General features: G+C 44.2%; 1 protein-coding gene across 1 annotated transcript in view; it reads left to right on the forward strand.

Annotated features, from left to right (window-relative positions):
• KCNK13 (potassium two pore domain channel subfamily K member 13) overlaps positions 1-21,432 on the forward strand; it is a 96,274-nt gene that overhangs the window by 1,860 nt on the left and 72,982 nt on the right. The gene's annotated exons all lie outside the window — the stretch shown is intronic.

Raw genomic sequence — 21,432 nt, forward strand, 5'->3', positions numbered from 1 at the left:
GCTGTGTAGGGAGGACTTGGGGCAAACAGCCTATTGGAGAAGCGCTGCTGTGGAGCTGACCTTGACCCTGTATCTGCATCACTCGCTCTGCAGTGTTTCTATTCAGACTGATGATTCACTTGGGGTTGGTCTTGGTGGGAGATTTTGGGAGCTGAATCCACTCCCCCAGCACAAGCCACCCCTTGGTACTCTCCATGGACGTGGAGGCAGGAAGGAGCAGCTTGTATGTGTGGACTGGGGAATGTTGGTGCCTTGGGAACCAGAACGCCTCGGGTGGGGGGGGGGGCAGGTAGGAACAGGGGCTTTGGAGGTGGGACTATATTAATGCAGCCTGTTGGAGAGGAAGGAATCCTGAACCCACAGTCTGGAGGTGGGGCTACTGGTCCTGGCTCTGTAGCTTGGGCAGGTTTCTCAACCCTTCTCACCTGAGATGTCTACAAGGTGACTACCTTGGCCTTGGCGCATATTAGCTGTTTGGTAAATATTAGCTCCATCTCCTGCCCACTCCCGCCCCCTGAGCCTGCTCCTCCTGCAGGGTTCTCGAGGTATAATGAGCTCATGTAAGTGAAAGTTCTTTACAAACTACAAAGCACAGGCTTATTTTTACTTTCCCAATTCTAGCATTTCCTTCTAAATTGTTTCATTAATTGCTGTTGTAATTATGACACTCCCCTTTATTAGGATACATATTAGGCACATACTGTGATTATTATGTGAATATGCGATGCAGCTAATTACTGTGTTACATCTACACTTAATTTCGATTGACACAACTCTGTGAGGTAGGTATGATTATCCTCATTTTATAGATGAAGCTAAAGCTTCACGTTCTTTGTAAAATAACGTAAAAAGAAGAAAAAAAAGGAAGCCATCTGCAGTGACATCACCCCAGATTAATCATTGTTAACACATTGGTACATTTCTTTCTATTCTTTTTTCCCGTGCATACACACACACACACACACACATATGTATTTTTTAAAAATTGGGATCATCTTCAATAAACCTTGCATTTTGTATTTTAGGTGTAACAGGTACATGATGTATCTTGTCTAAAATAGTTCCGCTGTGCTTTATTCTTCAAAGACTTTGAAGTAATAGACAACAAGAAAGCATCTGGTAAAACAATGGAAAAAATGTGAATAAAACTTCAGGGATGCCTGGGTGGCTCAGTGGTTGAGCGTCTGCCTTTGGCTCAGGTCATGATCCCAGGGTCCTGGGATTGAGTCCCACATCAGGCTCCCATCAGAGAGCCTGCTTATCCCTCTGCCTATGTCTCTGTCTCTCTGTGTCTCTCATGAATAAATAAATAAAATCTTTAAAAAACAACAACTTCAGAACCAGGGAAAAGAAGAACAGAAATGTGGAAAGCAAATGGACCTAGGAAGTTGCTAGAGAGGAGCTCTGTCTTTGTTTAGGTCCCCTTAGAAGCAGACCCTGTGCTGAGAATTTGAGTTGATTGGCAGGTGCAAGGGATGCAGGCAAGTGCAGGACTGATACAGAAAGGGAAGTAAGTCATCACAGGGTCTGCTATTAGGGAGGAACCATAGTGAGCTACTTAGTCCCAAGTGGAGGCTTGAAGCAACACAAAGCTCATGACCCAGAATTATCCCCAGGTGAGGAGGCTGGGGTGTTTATACACCCACAGCTGTCAGGAGTTGGTTCAAAGCTGCTTGGAGAGCAGGGGAAGCACGAGGATAATTTTCAGGTACAGATTTCCCCTGCCACCCAAAAGTAGAGTGTTTCTGTGGAAGCTTTCATAAACTGAAATGGCGTGTAGGATGAACCAAGTACCATCTCCTGAAAGTAAAAATCCTCAGATTTATTTCCATTAGCAATTGCACGTACTAGTGTAGGTCTTTCATAACAGCAAAGTGGCATAAAGCAAACTCACAGATAACGGGGTAAATCTGTACTTCTGGCCTGGTTTTGTTTGTTTGTCTGTTTTTTTCCATGGACAGCCCAAGGGCAGTCCTCTGGCAAAGATATAAACACACTGGCCATCCGAAGTCAGGTGGGAGTGCCCAGAAATGGTAAAGGGGATCCCAAGGCGTGTGGCAGGGCATCCACAGTGACTAGTCAGGCTTGAAATTTGGTTGCAAGCTCCATGGCAGAGTCAGGACCCATACTAGAATTCTTATTATCAGGGAAAAAGGAGAGCATCCACTCCCAGTTATCAGGGAAAAAGGGGAGCATCCACTCCCATCTATCCCAGTTTCTAATCCTCAAAAAAGTTTCCCCTTGGGATTTTGCATAGGCAGCATTGGATAGAAGAGTGGGCCAGGTTCACAAACAAACATTTTCCTGAAAATGCAATTGAGTATTTCATGCGCCTATTGTCTGAGATCTTTGATTGAAAAATTAGGGCAGAACTAAATTCTACCTCCAAACTAATAATACACTATATGTGAACTAACTTGAATGTAAATAAAATTCTTAAAAAAATAAAAGAGCAGAATGAGAAGCAGTTTGGCAGTTTCTCAAAAGGCTAAACAGAGAGCTACCATATGACCCAGCAATTTCACTCTTAGGGCACAGATTCAAAAGAAAGCAGATACTCAGATATAGTGCACCCTGTTTGTTGCAGTGTTACGATAGCCAAGAGGTGGAAACGACCCAAGTGTTCATCAACAGATGGGTGGATGAACACAAGGTACGATGGAATACCACTGAACCATTAAAAGAATTTTGATATGTGGATGCACCTTGAAAACATCATACTTAGTGAAATAAGCCAGACAGAAGGACACATATCGTGTAATTCCACTTTTATGAGGTACCTAGAATAGGTAAATTCCAGAGGAATGGAAGGTAGAACAGAAGTTGCCAGAGGCTGGGGGAAGAGGGGAAAGGGCTGTTTTATAGGTATGGCTTTTTGTTGGGGATTAAAAAAAAAAAAAAAAAGCCTTGCATGAGGATAGTGGTGATGGTTAAACAACAGAGTGAATGTATTTAATGTCATTGAATCATACACTTATGAATGGTTATGATGGTACATATTATGGCTATTTTGCCACAACTTAAAAAAGAGCAGAATATTGAAACACAACTCAGAGATGCTGATTCTGAAAGAGGCTGGCGGTCAGAGTGAAGCAAGAATAAATGTGAAGTACTCAGAGAAGTAGGTTGATAGCATATCCTGTAAATAATCGTCTATAAATATCTTTCTTCTCAAAGAGGCTTTTGTTAGGAGTTGGTTTCTGTATATGCCTGTGTATTTATAACTCACCTTCTCTCCCAAAAGGACTTGAGGTCATTTGCATGTGATATGGTCGGGGTAGACTTAGGCTTTAGGTCACCCCAAATCTCGGGAGCTTAACACATCGGAGGCTTACGTCGTACTCATACCAAGCTTGCTGTGGGTGGGTGATGACTCCCCAAGGCGGTTGTCTCCTTTGTTGGCTCAGTATTCAGGCGTCTTTTTTATGTTGCATCTCCTCTTCATCAGCTCATGCTTCCAGGATTGCTCCAGAAGGGGAGGCAGGGTGGGAAGTGTACAGTCAGCAATTCAGCAGGCGACCACCTGGAAGTGACACAAGTCACCTCCCCGCACACTCCATTGGCCCAATCAAGTCATGTGACCACACCCCACTTCAAGGACACGGGGAACCACACTGCTCCCCTAAGTCCAAAAGTGGATAAGACTCGATATTGGTGAACAGCTCGGATGCCTACTACACACATTCATATGTGCAGTGCATCGGAAATGGACAGTGATGGATTTAAGACACTGGGGAGATGAGAAAACATGAGTAGAATAGCTCGATTAAGCCATGTAATGGTTTTTGCTTGTGTTCTTTTTTAAAATTTTTAATTATTTTTTAAAAGTAGGCTTCGCGCCCTATGATCCAGACCTGTGGGCGCAATCAAGAGTCAGGTTCTTGACTGACTGAGCCATCCAGGCATGCCCCTAGCCACGTATTGTTAATACACAGAGGTTTAGGTCAAAAGGACCTACATAAGCACCAGAAGTAAGCCCCACACTTGGCTCTGAGTTTTCAGTTGTTAAAGAGGCAAAGACAACCATTAAATGGTCCCTCTTATCCAGGCTGCCTCTTTGGAAAACACCCAACGTTTTCAGACTCGAATAAAAATTTTCCTACAGATTGTTATGAATGGGAGTACGTAACATGATGAGTAATCTTCTCCACCGCGTCTAGCCCATAAATGTGAAAGAGAACCATGCACTCCTGCATAGCACCGCATCCCTCAATGCGAGGCGCAATACGGTACGAGCCCCTCTGCCAGAGTTGGAAACCATGCAGGACAGGCATTCGGCTCCCAGTGGTGTGGCCCAGTAAGGACGTTTAGAATTCTCAACTGGCAGTTCCCAAGCTTCAGTGTCTACAAGAGCTCACTTGAGGGGAGTGTTAAAATGTAGGTATTTGGGCTCCACCTTTCAGAGATCCTGATCCAGTCCATCTGCATTTTAACAGGTGGCTCTGAGGCACACTCAAGACATGTCTGATGGGAGTGGGTTGGGTTGAAGACAGACACTGCCCATGGAGATCCTTGGTGTTCAAAGAGTGGTTGGTGATTCAGTGGTATCCGGATCTTGCTAGACATGTGGACTCTCAGACCAACCCCAGAGCAACTGAATTAGAACCTGTTCTTTAACAAAAACACCCAGGCGAGTCATAGGCACACTAAAGTCATTTTGTGATGTTGCCGGCGAGGGGCCCCCTGTGCTCTAGACCATAGACAACCTGGTGGTGGCCAGGCTGGAATGGAGAGGAGGTTAGATGGGCTCATCCTTTGCCTCGGTGGACCTCCTCACCAGCAGGTGGTTAAGTACGCAAGGAGCACGTTGACTTAGCCAAGAGCAGCTTATCCAGATGCAGGGATACCCTGGGATTGGGCTGACAAGGACAGCATGGCTTGTGCGCATCTGAGAGGGCTCATGCCAAGCCCCACCTCCATGGTGTAACCTTCAAGGTGGGTTTCCAGATTGCAGCAACGATTGTGTTCATTTTAATTAAACAGAAATGATTATGTTGGCACCCCTTTTTGGCCTTGGGTGTGGCTTGTGATTAGCACTTGTGCAGCAAGATTCTTATAAAATGGAATAGAATTCTCTAAGACCCAAGGCCTTGTGGGGCTCAGGAGCTGGGCTGACGATATATGATTTGGCCTGGTCAGTGTGCAAATCTTTGTGGTGCTGAATTGGATATTGGTTTTGGAATCTGTTTTGTCCTACATGGGAACAAAGTTGAGGGAAGAACTTACGAAATCGGATTATAACAGGTTCAAACAAAATATTGGGAATCCCCATTCTGCAGTACAAAGTTCTAAACTGATGTCCTGAACAGACATTGAGAAAGAATAAAGACATCTCATGAGTACACTGATGGGTATCACATGGGCCTCATACATGTGTCAAGATTTAAAATCACACACTGACTGGGCACTTTATATTTTACAGAGCATTCGTGCACAAATCTTACAAGGTAGGAAGAGAAGTTATTCATCTATTTTGCAGATAAGGAAACTGAGGACAGAAAAGCATAGTTACCTTACTCAGGATGATATAGCTGAGGACTTACTCAGCTATAAAGTGGCCAAGTCAAGATTAGAATCAGGTTTTGTTTTGTTTACTGTCTGACGATAAAAGAAATACATATTCATTTGAGAAGACTGGAAATATATGGGAAAGCATAAATAGGAAAGTAGAGTCACCCATAGTGCCACCATCCAACAAGAATCACTGTTAATAGTTTGGTGTATCGTGTTATATTGTACCTAAAATGCTATTTCATTGAATCTCAGATGCTTCATTATTTTATGTACCATTAAGAAAGAAAAGAATGCTGCCAATTAAATTTTGACATGCTAGCCCTTGGGATGGAAATGTGTGATCATCCCAATTTCCAAGATATGAACATATTGGGGGAAAAGTACATCTTAAAGTCACAGAAAGAGATCATATTTTGTATCTGATTGTTTTCCAAGGAACCATGATACTGTGAGCATATGTTGTAATTAGGTAAAAATAATCTCAGAATTTCCTTGATTTATACTCTAGTTGATTGGTTTTAAATACTTATTAAAAAATATAGTTTGGGGCGCCTGGGTGGCTCAGCTAGTTCAGCTGGCTCAGGTCGTGATCCCTGGGTCCTGGGATCAAGCCCCACCTCCGGGTCCCTGCTCATCGGGGAGCCTGCTTCTTCCTCTGCTCCTCCCCACTCCTCATACTCGAGCGCGCTCTCTCACTTCCTCTCAAATAAATAAATAAATAAAATCTTTTAAAAACACACATACTTACAGTTCATCTTCTCTGATTTAGCTAGCTAATCCTTCCCCCATTTTGCTGTTGGGAGCAAGGGGGTGTGGTGTTAATCGTTGTGTTTATTGTGCATCAGATTTTAAGGATTTGGGCCTTTTGTGCTATCTGAGCCTTCCTTTCCCTGCATTTTCGTTTTTCTATTTGGCACTTATTAGATTTAGAAACACTTAATTTCTGTGCACTTTTGTATTGCCATCTTTTCCTTGCCACATCTTCCATGGTTTGTGCTTAGAAAATAACTTTACATCCAGATCTTATAAAAACGCTGATTTCTGTTCAGTATTTTTCCAAGTGCTCCACACCCACTGTCATAGCAGTAGCTTTTAAAACTCTTCACCGTATTGTCTCGTGTGAACAATGATGGTGCCTTTTGAGGTTATATTTAAGGAGCCATGGCATGTGGTCATGGGGAGGGAGGCAGCTTGAAGAGTGGCTGGTAGGCATTTGTATTCACCCAGGGTCAGGTGGCGGAGGCCGTCTCTTTTGGGATCTAGCTTCTAAAATTTCATGAGGAAGCTCACAGTGTCCATCCTGTGAACCTTGGGTTTGTTCAATTATTTGTTTCCTTCTTGGAAAGTTTCAGTATCTTGAAAATAAGGTTCCCCCGCAGGACATCCCTCTCCTCTCCACGGTCCAGCACGCTAGCAAGTGCACATCATTAAATTCTTCTATTATGAAATATGATGCTTTCCCTTTCTTTTATCCTAAATTCTATCCTCTTCTCTCCCCACCCCCTCCTCAATACCTTTCTCCACGAGGAGAGATATATTTGGCATGAATGTAACCCAAATAATTCTTGCACCCCTTGGGGCGCTAGGGCTGGTGCTCTGTTCAAAGGAGCACCATCCATTAGCCCAAAGTGACAAGTAAATGTGACTTTTGCTTCCTTGTCTCTGAAGAATCTTAGAGGAATGTCCTTTCACATCTCCTAGTCTCACATATCTTAGAGGCGTTCTGGAGCCTCTTATCTCAAATCCCCTCAGTCCGTCTGCCCCTCTGCGCACCCCCTCACCACCCCCATCTCTCCCTGTTCCGTCGTCACAAGTGACCTCTCCTCCCAACCTGTTGTAGCTTTTTCTTGTTCTCTCCTGTTCCCTGGTCTCTTTGCAGGGAAGGACAGCCCTGGGGACTGGCCCAGCAAGCGGCAGTCCTGCCCTTTAGGAGGCTGGACAAAAGAGCAGTGCAAGATTATGGTCATCGTCCTGGGGACACTGTCAGCCTGCTAAAGGAGGACAGGACCGTGTCCAGACCCAGAAGCACATAGCCCACTGAGGACAGTGGGGCAGTCACTGTCTCCATCACCAAGCTGTCCTCCCTCCAGCCTCTGGCCTTCTGCCTCCTTCCGTTCAGTTTATCTGAATTGCTAGACATCATATCACTTTTCCGAAATGGTGCACCCTTAGCATTGCCCTGTGTCTTCCTTTGGCCTGAGAACCATCTTTAAAAAAAAAAAAAAATTATTTATTTATTTATTAGAGATTGAGAGCAATCGTGAGCAGGAGCAAGGTGAGGAACGGAGGGAGAGAGAGAAACAGACTCCCTGCTGAGTGGGGAGCCTGATGCAGGGTAGGGGACAGGGGCTGTGATCCCAGAACCCTGGGATCATGAGCTGAAGGCAGATGCTTCACTGACTGGGCCACCCAGACGTTTCTAGAGAGCCATCTTTGGAAGCCTAAATGCTCAGATTCTGTTGGCCCTATTCTCCCATCAACTGCTGGCATCTCTTCTATTGGTCACCTGTCCTTACAAGGAAACCGCGTGGTCAGTGAACCCAGGGGTCAGGCCCTGAGTGAAATGAGTGTAACCTGGGGTGTGGGACATTGGGCACAGGGGGCCTGTGCTCCCATGGGGATTCGGATTCCAACTGTAAAATGGTATCGGAATGGCCAGACAGGTCTGATGCTGGCTTCACTCATGAGTTTGAGCCTCCCAGGTCAAATCTTGACCATCCATGAACTCCGGCTCTTTCCTTGTGGGAGCAAGAAAGGCAAGAAGCTCTTAACCCTTCTTAGCCAGTGGAGACATCCAGATTTTTACAGTTCACTCAAGTGCCTCTTTGTGCAGGAAGCTTGGTCAGCAGCGACAGTGAACTCACACATTAGGCATTTTATTATGCACCCACTAATTCCTAAAAGGACCTTGGGGCGCTTATATTCCCTAAACTCCTCCAAGCCTTATGTCTACACTTAGGTGTCATGACCTGTCAGTACATAGTGTTCAGTTTGTTTCTTTCCTTTTACATGATTTCCTATACACTTTGTCAGGAATAGCTTGTGCTCCTATTAATGTAGCATGGTTTGTTTAATCACCCCAACATTGTTGGATTTGAGGTTATAGTTGTATATGTTTTTATTCTTGTTTTATAATAAGATTTACAAAATGCATTGAGTGATTGCCATGGGCTAAACACGGTATCTCTCTTTATATATGTTTATTTCTTATTAGAGCCCCATGAGGGTGATTACTCTTAATACCCTCATGTGGGGGAGCAGGATCGTGGGGCCCCCGAGCACTTCCGGGCAGTGTCTGAAGTTACCCAGCTGGAAGGAGCCCAGAGGTTCCCTTCAACGCTTTCCCTTTGAACTGCTACTGCTTTGCCACGTCTTCCTTTGGGGTCTTTGTTGTGGGAAGAATTGCCAGGTGAAGGGCTTGTGACCTCTTTTTTCAGGTGTGGTGGTCCTTGGGTGACTTGGGGTCACCCAAGGGGACAGAAACGTCTGGCTAGCAGAATCTCAGGGAACGTTTGTGATACTGTAGTATCTGCGGTTCCTTGGGTAAAAGGTTTGGGTAACGTCCTGCCTGCCACCCAGGGGCCCATTGCACACAGACACCTGTGTCCCCCACCCCGTTGCAGTATCTCACAGTTCTTCCAAACTTGCATCCTCCCTCCCATCACCCTGACAACTGAGGTGCCTAGAATGTGCCGGCCCCCGGGACTTTCACCTCCAGCCCCAACCTATTTGATCCGAAGTCACTTCCTGACTCTGCCTTGTGAGCTCTTGGCCTGGTCACACCGAGGTTTTGTGTGTCTTGAGTCTTCCCTCGTGTCACACATCTGATGCAGATCACGAGGCATTGATCTTACAGATCAACCAAGGCAGTGGTTTTCCAGCTGCGCTCCAAGTAGCCCATGGGGTTCTCTGTGGGATCTTAAAAGCTTTCCTGAGGTCCTGAGTTTTTATCTCTGTTATATGTATTTATTTATACATGCCCCAAAATATTTATCTTGTTCTGCTGTCTTTTTATTGACTATTACATTTTTTGGCATGTAGAAAAGATCTTTATGTAGCCAAATATGCTCGTTTTTACTGGCAATTTTTTCTACGGTTTTTTTTTTTTTTTTTTCATCAAGCTGAGTCCTCTCTGTGGTGGAGATAAATATTCTCATCCATTCTTTGTTTAGCTCTAACTCATCTCAAATGTTATTCAAAAAGATTGCTTTTTAAATGGTTTTGTGTGGTTGGCTATATAATTATGATTTGATTTATTTCTAAAATTATCACATAATGATTTGAGAATGTGCATTTTTCCAGAATCCTCTTTTCTGTTTTGAGTGTTTCTTTGTATCCCAGTATCTGTATATATTTCAACTGGCTTTTCTCTTATGTTACAGAATCTTGGAGCAGGAGGGAACATCACCCCCGAACACCCTCCAAACCTAGTAAATGCACCCAGAATAATGTTTGGGCGCATGTGTCAGGGCATATAAATTCAGAATTATTGATGTCATCAATTGCATAACTTTTGTTATATCATGAATAATACCTTTGTTTACCTCTTAAAGCTTGATATACTAACCTCTATTTTTAAACATAGATATGAGCAAGGGCCTGCCTTGTGTTGGTGGATATCTGCTGACGTTTAGACCAGTTCTTTAGTTATAATTTTTAATATGTATTTTTTAAGCCAACCCACTTAATACATTTTGTATTTTTCTTTTAAAGCCAATTTTAGATTTTTCCCTCCTTTGGGGAATTTGGCACATTTGGTATTTGGTCCCTATGTAATACTCTTTTTTTGTTCTGCATTCCTCTCGTTTTTCTGTTCCCTTTTCTATGCCATACCTTCTATTACGGTGGGTTGGCTATTCTCTTTGCCACTTCAAGTGCTATCGGAATGAAATCTTATCTAAACTTCCTGGGGATAAAAACTATTTCTGCCATTATTTTTTATGGTTGTAAATAAAATTAAGACCCTTTCCCGTGGCTGATAGTAAGTCTGCGTGCATGGGTTCAGCTCCATTTCCTCCAATGGCCCTGACTCCCTGGTCCCTTGTTGCATCATCTCTGGAAACACTTTTTAACATTACATTTTTTTTCACCTTGGAACCTGCCTTGTGTCATCACCTTTGATTGCTGAGAGCACACCCACCAATGCCATACCCTTTATCTCTAATGATCTTCAGTGTGTCTCTTTCTGGTACCTTCCTCTTCATTTCCAGTCCAGTTTTTCTTCTCCTGCCACTGGACCTTTAGGCTTTGGATGGTCGTTTATTCTACACCATCGTATTTTCTTTTTTTTTTTTTTAAGTTTTTTTTTAATTTTTACTTTTTCTTATTTTTGAGAATTTGTTTATTCATGAGAGACATGGAGAGAGAGAGGGGCAGAGACACAGGCAGAGGGAGAAGCAGGCTCCACGCAGGGAGCCTGATGTGGGACTCGATCCTGAGACTCCAGGATCACGCCCTGAGCAGAAGGCAGATGCTCCACTGCTGAGCCACCCAGGTGTCCTGTATTGTGTTTCATGTCACGGAATGTTTGCCGCAGGGTCAGTGAGGGGGTCACGGGGCCTTGACTGGTCACAGGGCAGGAGCTGGGGTGGGGGGGGGGGCGCGCTGCGCTCAGACACGGGGCAGGAGGTGCAGCTGGGCAGCGTCCAGGCTCCTCCCCATGGGGTCTGGAGGCCAGCACAGTGAGGACACAAGAGGCCAACAAAGGGCAGGTGGGAGGCCCTGGGGGACAGCCTGCAGCAAACCTCAGAACCCAGGACTGAGTGCCTCTTTGCCTCAAACGGGAAATGCAGGGGAGTGTGGGGAGGGCAGGGTGCAGGGGGGCATCTGAGGTAGGCAGGGAGCAGAACCTGTGGTGCAGTTGGCCAGCAGGAGGGGGGCGTCCTTCAGGGCTGGCAGGGGCCACTGCTGCCCCAGAGCCTGGCTAGCCAGGCTCTCCTACATCCCCCCTCCCTCTTCCCTCCCCTCCCTTTCCCTTCCCTTTTCCCTCCCTCCTCCCTCCCCTTTTCCTCCCCTCCCTCCTCCCTCCCTCCTCCCTTCCCTTTCCCTTCCCTTTCCCTTCCCTTTCCCTTCCCTTTTCCCTTCCTCCTCCCTCTCTTCCCCTCCTCCCTCCCATCCCTCCTTCCTTCTCTTCGCTGAGGTTGTCCGTGGTGTTAGCCTCCGAAGGAAAGACCACAACGCCAATGACAGGGGACATTTATTTTTTATTTCTTGTTAAACTCAGCTCACTCAGCTCGTTGATCAAGTTGGCTCTCTGACAAAAACAAATATTTAACGAGAAGGTAACGTCCTGGTGGTCTGTTACCTGAGACATCCCCCACAGGCAGGCTGGATCTGTGGGTGACATGGTGTCACCAGGTGTCATTTTGTCCGTCTGTCTTGGCCTCTCATTTTTCTTAGGAGGCTCAGTCTAGGGGGCCAGCCCTGGAGCGGGGAGGGTGGCCCCGGCGGTGTCACATCGGCGTGGTCCTGCGCCCAGGGGCTCACAGAGAAAGGCCCCGTTTCCAGAGCCCCAGCCCAGAGCTCTGCAGGGCCCTGGCGGGTTCATGTGACAAATTCTGAGCCAGAGCTGAGGGCAGAGCCCAGGCCCGCGCGTGGTGCGGGGGCAGCAGGGGCTGCGGGGGGCGGCTGGCCTGCCAGGAAGGGAAGGGGACTGATTCCCCCAATTCCCACGTTCTGGGTGGACGCGGATGCCAAGGCCGGGAGGCCCAAGCTGCGCCTTGAATGACCCGACCTCAGGGAGCCTTTGGGACCCTGGAAGGCAAACTGTGTACTTGGGGTGTGGAGGGGTACGGGGGTGGGGGGGCCTGGAGCGCAGGAGACAGGTGAGGACTAGGGATTCCAATGTCACCAGTAAAACTCACCCTGTGGGGACAGGGAGCAGGTGATCAGACTTTGATGTTTGCAGCCACCATCCCTTTAACAACGGCCACTGTGACAGCTGGACCACGTTTCTACCATCTGTGCATCCCCGGCCCCAGGCCCCCCCCCCCCCCCCCCCCCGCCGCTCTCCCCAGTGTCTAAAATGTCCTGTTCTGCGGCCCCTGGAAGGCTCAATGGTGAAGGGTCTGCCTTGGGCTCAGGTCGTGATCCCAGAGTCCCAGGATCGAGTCCCGCATCGGGCTCCCCTCAGGGAGCCTGTTTCTCTGCCTCTCTCTGTGTGTCGTTCATGGATAAAGAAATACAATCTTTAAAAATATAAATAAATAAGATAAAATGTCCTGTTCTGTGTTGCCCATGGGCTGAGGCCCCCCCATCAGCTCCACCTCCACCCAGAAGCCCTGCGCTGCCGGCCCGGATCCTTAACAAACCCGAGCAGCATCTCCACCTGTCACTGGGCCATGTCGAGCTGGGTCTGTCCTGTGTGTTCTCAGGTATCCAGCGTGTCCCCGACCTCAGGGTAGAGCCCCCACTTGTGACAACCAAAGCTGTCTCCAGCCATCACTAAATGCCCCTCGGGCATCAAAATCCAACAACTGCCTTAACAGGAGCAGGAAGACAGAGATTCTGTGAGTTTTATTTCCATGAGCTTGCAGGATGGGCAGACACAGGGTGCTGGGTCCCTAGAGAGGAGGGAGTCGGACCTGGGTTCCAGAAAGTGAAAGTTCAAAAGGATTTCTATGAATAGGGAGTTCCAGACCAAAGACAACATTTTGAAACACAGGAGGGTGGTTTTTTTTTTTTTTTGAGTGTTTACCCCTATGCCTGCCTCATCCACACACCCGCACCCCACCTTTTAATGGCATTATTAACTGCAGGGTATCTTTTTTCTCTTTTTTTACAAAATTTTTTTCCATTTTTAAAAATTCTTCAAGTAATACATGCACATTTTAAATTAAAATTTCAAATTATTCCAAGTATTTTTTTTTCAAGATTTGTTTATTTGAGAGAAAACACAAGTGGAGGGGAGAGGGAGAAACAGACACCTCACTGAGCCAGGAGCCCGATGAGGGGCTCAATCCAGGGACCCAGGGACCTTGAGATCATGACCTGTGCTGAAAGCTGATGCTTAACCAACTGAGCCACACAGGAGCCCCTACTCCAAGTATTTAAAGTGAAAAACCGAAATCTGCTTTTACTTTCCTGTCTTACTCTCCAGAGGTAGAGTAAGACTGCTTTTTATACTTATTGGTGATCCTTTTTTTTTTAATAACAAATTTGTTGAGCTGAAATTCACATACCATAAAATTCACCTACTTAAAGCGTACAATTCAGTAGTTTTAGGTATCTCACAGATTTTCATAACTGTCATCGCAATTTTAGGACATTTCATCATCCCAAAAAGAAACCCCTGTACTCATCACCCCCACCCTGCCCTCAGCCCTGGGCAGCCACAGTCTACCTCTGTCTCTGTAGATTTGCCTGTTCCGAACATTTTTTATAAGCAGAATGATAAAATGTGGCCTCTTAGGCCTGGCATCTTTCACTTAGTATGTTTTCAAGTTGGCCACATAATATGCATCAATACTTCATCTTATTGCCAAATAATATTCTATGATATGGATGTGCCACGTTTTACCTCTCAGTTAATCAGTTGGGTATTTTCATGTTTCAGCTCTTGTGTATAACGCTGTACAATGATGAATAAGTGTACGGGTTTTTGTGTGGACGTAAGTTTTCATTTATCTTGGGTATATGCCCAGGTTTGGAATTGCTAATAGAATGGCGTATAGAAACTGTATTCTTTTTTTAAAAAAATATATTTTATTTATTTATTTGAGAGAGAGAACAGAGGCAGAGGGAGAAGCAGAGTCCCCTCTGAACAGGGAGCCCGATGTGGAACTGGATCCAGGATCCCAGGATCACACCCTGAGCCGAAGGCAGACGCTCAACAACTGAGCCACCCAGCCCTCCCATTTTTGTTTTTGTTTTTTTAAGATTTTATTTTTAAGTAATCTCTATACCCACCGTGGGACTTGAACTCACAAGCCCGAGATCAAGAGTCACATGCTCCATGGATGGACCCAGCCAGGCATCCCTCAGTCATCATTTTTATTATTGAGTTATAAGTCTTCTTTATAGAACACTCCTGGAGCCGAGTCCTTCATCAGATATGGGATTTGTGAATATTGTCCTGCTCTCTGTGGGTTGTCTTTTCACTTTCTTCATGGTGTCTTGAGAAGCACAGAAGTTTAAGAAATTTTCATCAAGTCCAATTTATCAGTTTTACCTTTTGTTGCTGATGTTTTCTATCTACTAAGAAACCACTGCCTCATCCAGCATCACAAAGATTCATAGCCATGTTTTCTTTTAAGATTTTGTAGTTTTGTTCTTACATTTAGGTGGTCAAATCCATTTTGAGTTAATTTTTGTTTATAGTGTGAAATATGGGTCCAACTTTAATTCTTTTGTATATGGATATCCATTTCCAGCAACATTAATTTTTGAAAAGACTATCTTTCCCTCATTGAATTGTTGGCAGCCTTGTCAAAAATCAGTTAACCATAAATGGGAAGGGTGATTTCTGAATTCTCAGCTCTATTCCACTAATCTTCATGTCTGTCCTTATGCTGTCCTTATGCAGACAGGACCTTGCTGTCTAGATTACCGTAGCTTTGTAGTAAATTTTGAAATCAGGAAGTGTGAGTCTTTCGACATTGTTCTTTCTTTTTCTTTCAAGATTGTTTGGCTATTATGAGTCCCTTGAATATCCAGGTAAATTTTAAGATCAGTTTGTCAGTTTCTGCAAAGAAGCCTTGCAATGAATCTATAGAACCATGGGGGAATATTGCCATCTTAAAAATATCAAGTATTCCAATCCAGGAACATGGGATCATTTAGTTTTCTTGCAACAATATTTTATAATTTTCAAGGTATAAGTTTTTCACTTCTTTTGTTAAACTGATTCCTAAGTATTTAGCACTATTGACAGTGAGACTTCATTCCAAGTGTAAGAATACACAATTTTGTAGAGTGATCTCGTATCCTGTGACCTTGTTGCACTCATGTATAAGTTTTAATAGTTTTTTTAGAGGATTCCTTAGAACTTTCTATATCCAAGATCCTATTGTCTATGAATAGAGATAGTTTTAATTCTCCCTTTCCAATCTGGATGCCTTTCCTTTCTGTTGTTTCCTGCTTGGCTGGAATCTCCAGCACAGTGTTGCATAAAAGTGCTGACAGTAGACATCCTTGCGTTGGTCCTGATCTTAGGGGGAACATTTTAGGCTTTCACCATTACATATGATGTTAGTTCTGGTATATTTGTTGGTAGGATGACCTTTATCAGATTGAGGAAGTTCCTTTGCTTTTCTAGTTTACTGAGTGTTTTTATCGCAAATGGGTGTTAGATTTTTGTCACATACTTTCTCTGCACCTGAGGTGATCATTTGGTTTTATCTTTTCTGCTGTTGATATTATCATATTGAATTAATACATTTTTAGGTATTAAACCAACCTTGGATTCCAGCAATAAATCCCATTTTGTTGTTTTCATATGTTGCTGTATTTGGTTTGCTGGTATTTTGTTAAAGATTTTTGCATCAATATGCAAAAAAGATACCTATTTTCTTCTTCATTGTGATATCTCCATCGTATTTTCATACCAGGATAATCTTGGTCTATATAGAATGTGTTGAAAGTGTTCAACTATGATTCTTATATATCTTTCTACAGTTTCCCCAGATGTACAAATATGGTGTGGATGTTCAGTGATCTAACTCATCCTCTTATTGCAGGACATGTAATTTATTACTAAGTGTTTGCTAGTACAACAGCTCTACAAAGCATATTTTCTATTTTAAATATGTATAGGAACTGCCAAATTTTGGACAGTCTTTAAATTTAAATATCCTCTTAACTAGTTTGCAAGAACAACTAGCATGTACTGTAGTCTTCCTCAGTACTGAACTAAACTCTATGAACTCTAGATACATAATCTCCCATCCTATGAAGATTTGCTATTATTTTCCTCATTCTTTGAATGAGAAAACTGAAGCATGGAGAGTTAAACAATTTGCCTAAAGCCACACAACTAGGAAGTGTTGGGACTTTGATTTGAATTTTGTTCAGCTGTGATTTAAATTTTGGAGAAGTCAGTGTGACTGACATTTTCAGAATTCTAGTGAAAACTGAAATAAAACCCTTGTCTCTGGTTCTGTATTTTTTTTTAGACATTTTATTTATTTATTCATGAGAGACAGAGAGAGAAAGGCAGAGACATAGGCAGAGGGAGAAGCAGGTTCCCTGCAGGAAGCCTGATATGGGATTCCATCCCAGGACTCTGGGACCACTCCCTGAGCCCCCCAGGTGCCCCCTAGTTCTGTAATTCTTTTTTGTCATTAATGGATTTGCATTTGATGTTACCAATGAATATTTCCTGCAAGCTATCATTTTGAAGAAGCTGGGTTGCCAGGCTGTATGGTAAGGGAGACATTGGAATATCCCATTCTAGGTTTGAACAATGTCTTCTCCCTTCTTATCCCCCCAGAACCACACCCAGCACCCATGCCATATCAAACATCAAATTCAGCTTAGTCCAGTCGAAATTCATTGAGTCCCTACCATGTTCAACCTGACTGTGGGGGTTCTCTAACTTGGGACCATGGATAAAATTCAGAGGGTCTGTACATTTGGATGGGAAAATCATTCCGTTTTAATGGTTACTAACCTTTAACTCAGCAACTTTTAGCACTTCCTTCAATAATGAATGCAGGCAGCAGCCCAGAGCTCAGATGAGCAGCCCGGGTGGCCTGGTCTCCTGGAGAAATCAGATGTATTCCTCTCCCTTTGGGTGCAGCAGATGCCTCCCCAGCCCCCTCACCCTTACTTCAAAATCATGGTGGTTGTTAGACGCCTTCTTGTTGTTGAAGGATTTAGTAAAGAAGTACATGCGCTGTATCATACGCACGTTTCCCAGTTTAATCGCCGTGTTTGAATATGGTTGCTTTTGTAATCCTATGCGTGGTATTTCATTCATTTAAAAAATCGTCCTGAGAAGGGACCCATAGTTTTCCCCCAGACTGCCAAAGGCTTCACATAACAAAAAACAGGAATTGAGAACCAGACCGAGGTGAGGTTTATTTTGAATGAAGAGAAAAGGGGAACCTGTAACTGCGGTCATCCCTGCTTCTTGTGTGATGAGTGAAGGGCTTTAATCCACTTGTGGTTGTTTGAACATGGACTCGGACACTTGTGTTGCTCAGTCACCCTGCATCATCTCAGCTTTTCCCAATGATTCAAAAAACCCTCCAGGATGTTGCGAGGTCTTGAGGTTCATTGTATAGAGCGCAAATGACCCCTCACCCTCAGGGCAGTGGGGAAGAAGCGAGCATTTAGAAATGTCCTATTTAGGGGCACCTGGGTGGCTCAGTGGTTGAGTGTTTCTGCCCTTGGCTCAGATCATGATCCTGCATCAAGTCCTGCATTGGGCTCCCCCCAGGGAGCCTGCTTCTCCCTCTGCCTATGTCTCTGCCTCTCTCTGTGGGTCTATCATGAATAAATAAATAAAATCTTTAAATCTTTAAAAAAAATGTCCTGTTTATTAGAGTGCTCTTTTTATAGGGTGGTGGACTTGGTTCAGAGATGCCTCCCCACATCTTTGTCTCTGTGTTCAGAACTGCTGAGGATGTTCCTCCGACTCTTAGCCCACACTTCCCCTGTGGTTGAAGTGGCATATGTACTCTTTGTTCTAAATACTGGTCTTGAACTATATAATACTTCCTCATGGTTATTTAACACTACTTCTTGCTTAATATTTAAATTAGAAGTTGCAATTTTGGCCAAAGACACCATGGGCTGTTTGACCTGCAGATGGTAATGTGCTGGTTAATATTTAACAATCAGCCTAAAACAAGCAAAACCCTGATTTGTAGGATTTGCCTATTTTTATGGTACAAATATTCCCCCAGATGGCTGGTTTCAAGCTATGAACATGAAGCCAAGAGAGAAAACATGTGCTAATCGACTCTTGTGAGCCTGTACCAGCCAGTTCCAGGATAGGGTGTTTGAGAAAATGTGATTTCATCGTCAAATTTTAAAACTAGATTTCTAGTAAAAAATAAAAAAAAAATCTTGATTTCTGAATTCTCTTGGAAAGCTGGCTATGCCAGGCCACAACCCCTATACTTCAACCACTCACTGAAGATGAGCTATGGATGCTGCTCTTGGTGACCCCACTGGTCCCCTGGTCCCACCCCACTTAGGCTGAGTGTCACCTGCCATTCATCGCTGTGTTTGACTTCTTTTCTTTCCCTCTCTGTAAGTGTTGAGGTTCATCTTGTGTTTTTGAGATTTTAAGAACCAAGTGATCCCATCACCTGGCTTTTTATCAAAAAAGATTTGTGAAGTTGAGTCCTCTATGATATGTATATTTTTAATTGCTTCTAGTTCGATCACAGGGCAGCCAGTCACATCTCTTCTGATGGGGTGCATGAAGATTTTATTCCATTCTTGTTTGATTTCCCTCTGGTCATCTCAAATCAGTAGGCAAAAGAGCTTTTTTTCTCCTTAGCATATTTGATAAATGAGAATTGAACCAGAAAAGCCTGAACTTTGTGACCGACTAAAGGTTTTCCTATGGGAAATTAAGATCCATTAACTGGAAATGGTGAAAAGTGACAAGTTCAGAGGAAGCCCAGCTGAGTAATTAAAAATTACTGTCAAGCCCTGTACAGTAGGCAGTTGACACAGCAGAGCATAAGAAAAATAACATCTCTGAGGTCTTGCTGGATACTGTCCATGTTGATTTTGGATCATGCCTCAGTGTCTGGGGGAAAATTGCTCTTAAACCTGGAATGTAGAACGTCTAGAGATGTCAGCCGTGCCAGAGTGATTGTACCATAAGTACTTCATTATTTGTGGGTATTAAGGGACCCATAAAAGGTGTTGGACATTTTAACACCCTGTTCTTGGGTAGGGTGGAGTGCTTCTGCGGGTGATTTAGGGAGAGTCTTGGAGTTTCCAGTGCCAGGGGAATATGGAAATTCCATCAGAAAGGCAGTGGGGTTAAGAATTGCATTATGCATGTACTTGCTTAAACATTGACAAGAGTGTTATTTACAAATAAAATCTATTTCATGTTGGAAAAGGGAGCTCCAGTTTTTGAGGCTATTAACCCAGTGAAATGTTTTTAATGTCTCCTCTCTGTAAAAACCCTCTCTGTTCTTATAAGCTGATGTGTGTTTGGGCGGAGATAGGGACCCGATGCTAAATGACATCCCTCCATTCAAGTTCTTCTTTCCAACAATTTGTACTAAATGAAGAGAGGAGAGGATCTTTGATTAATGGAGCTTATTAAACACAGATGCAATAAAGCCACAGTTAAGAGGAAGGATAAATACTGAGGTTTGCAGGAAGAAGAGAAGGAAACATGGTGGACAGATGTCAAAGGGAGCATTTTGAAGTAGCAGGAGAACCTGAGAGTGAGTAAAGTAGGATGCAAGATATAGAAGGCAAGCATTTCATTTTTTTTGCCTTTGAAAAAGCATCTTAATGCTCTGCAACAGGAGGAAGAGACCCAACAGCCACCATTTATTAGGGACCTACTTTGCACCAGGTGCTGAATCTCCTCTGGGCACTGGGCACATACTCCAAGTAGATGCCCCAATTATAATACGTTTGTTGAGGCCTTTAGTCCTCCAGGCACTGTACTCAGTGCAGACTCATGTAATCCTGCCATTTGAGCCTCCCTCTGAGAGAGATGATAGTGTCCCCATTTCACAGATGAAGAAACAGAGACTTAGCGGACTTGGTCCTCACCCCCCTTCCCCCCAGGCAGCAGAAGGAGGAGCAGGTCCATCTGGCTTTTTCCTAGAAAAGCCCATGCTTCTTCTAGACTGCCGTGCCACCTTCACAAGCATCAGACTGTACTGTCAACTAATTAATTAGTTAGTTGAATATAACACTCCCCCAAAACATAATGTAGAATCGCTGTTGTTTGCCAAGCACTGATGAAGAAAAATTTATTCAAAATAATGTCAGTGAAGATGGATTCAGGTCCATTTCCACTTCATTTTATTCTTCCATGATAGTTTTTGTTGTTGTTGTTGTTAATAGAAACTGTTACCAGGCCCCAGTTTCTCATGGCCAGCTCTGCATTTTCAACAAATCAAGGGTGAGTCAGGGAGAATGGCAGCTGCTTAAAGTGCTCCATTCCAGGGAACCCTGGAGTGGGCCAGTGTGCCCAGCCTAAACCAGATGTGGTATGAATATTGCTAATGGGCTGAGGGGCCCTGTGGAGAGAGGCCAGGAGTGGGGTTGTTTGAGGTTTCCATTCTCTGTCTCCCATCCACCGGTGGAGACCATTATGTGCTGTCTAGCTCTGTAGGATCGGACCTCTCCCATCCTTCCTCCCAGAAGACTCAATGGCCTCCTTGCCAGGGGTGGGGACTGATGGCAAATCTTCATTAATGGAACTCTGAGAGATAGTCCTAAACTTTCTTGCTATTTTGAATGTGTTTATTCTATAACTGAATTAGTACTTGGCTTTTAGAAATACTGATTTATTACCTGAATGGCTTGGCTGTCCTGGGATTTGTTTTAATAGGATTCAGTGGGTGCCACTTTCCTCTCTGACTTCTTTCTCTCATTACATCAGATCTCCTAACTTCTGCTTCAGCCCTCACACTATGCAAAAGGGTGGGGAACCTCCCAGGTCTTTGAGTCTTGCTGCCTACATGGAACCACGAGCCCCACGCCTTTCTCACTTCTGTGTGTCTGCACTTTGCCCAGTGCTGGCACACAGTAGGCCCTCGGTAAATGTTGGTCAAGTAGATTAATAAATGGAAACTATCTACCATGCGCTTTGACCATGATGTCCTCATACCCTTCCTCCATTACCACTAGATGAGAACGAGGCATTCATATGATCTCCCAAAATGACTGTTCTGACAGCTGGAGAGTAACAATCATAGCACTGTATCATTGTCACTACTGAATCACCCAGGTGAAGCAAGTACAAAGTGTCTTATCTTGATTATA

Source organism: Canis aureus, chromosome 9, assembly GCF_053574225.1.
Source record: "Canis aureus isolate CA01 chromosome 9, VMU_Caureus_v.1.0, whole genome shotgun sequence".
Taxonomy (NCBI): domain Eukaryota; kingdom Metazoa; phylum Chordata; class Mammalia; order Carnivora; family Canidae; genus Canis; species Canis aureus.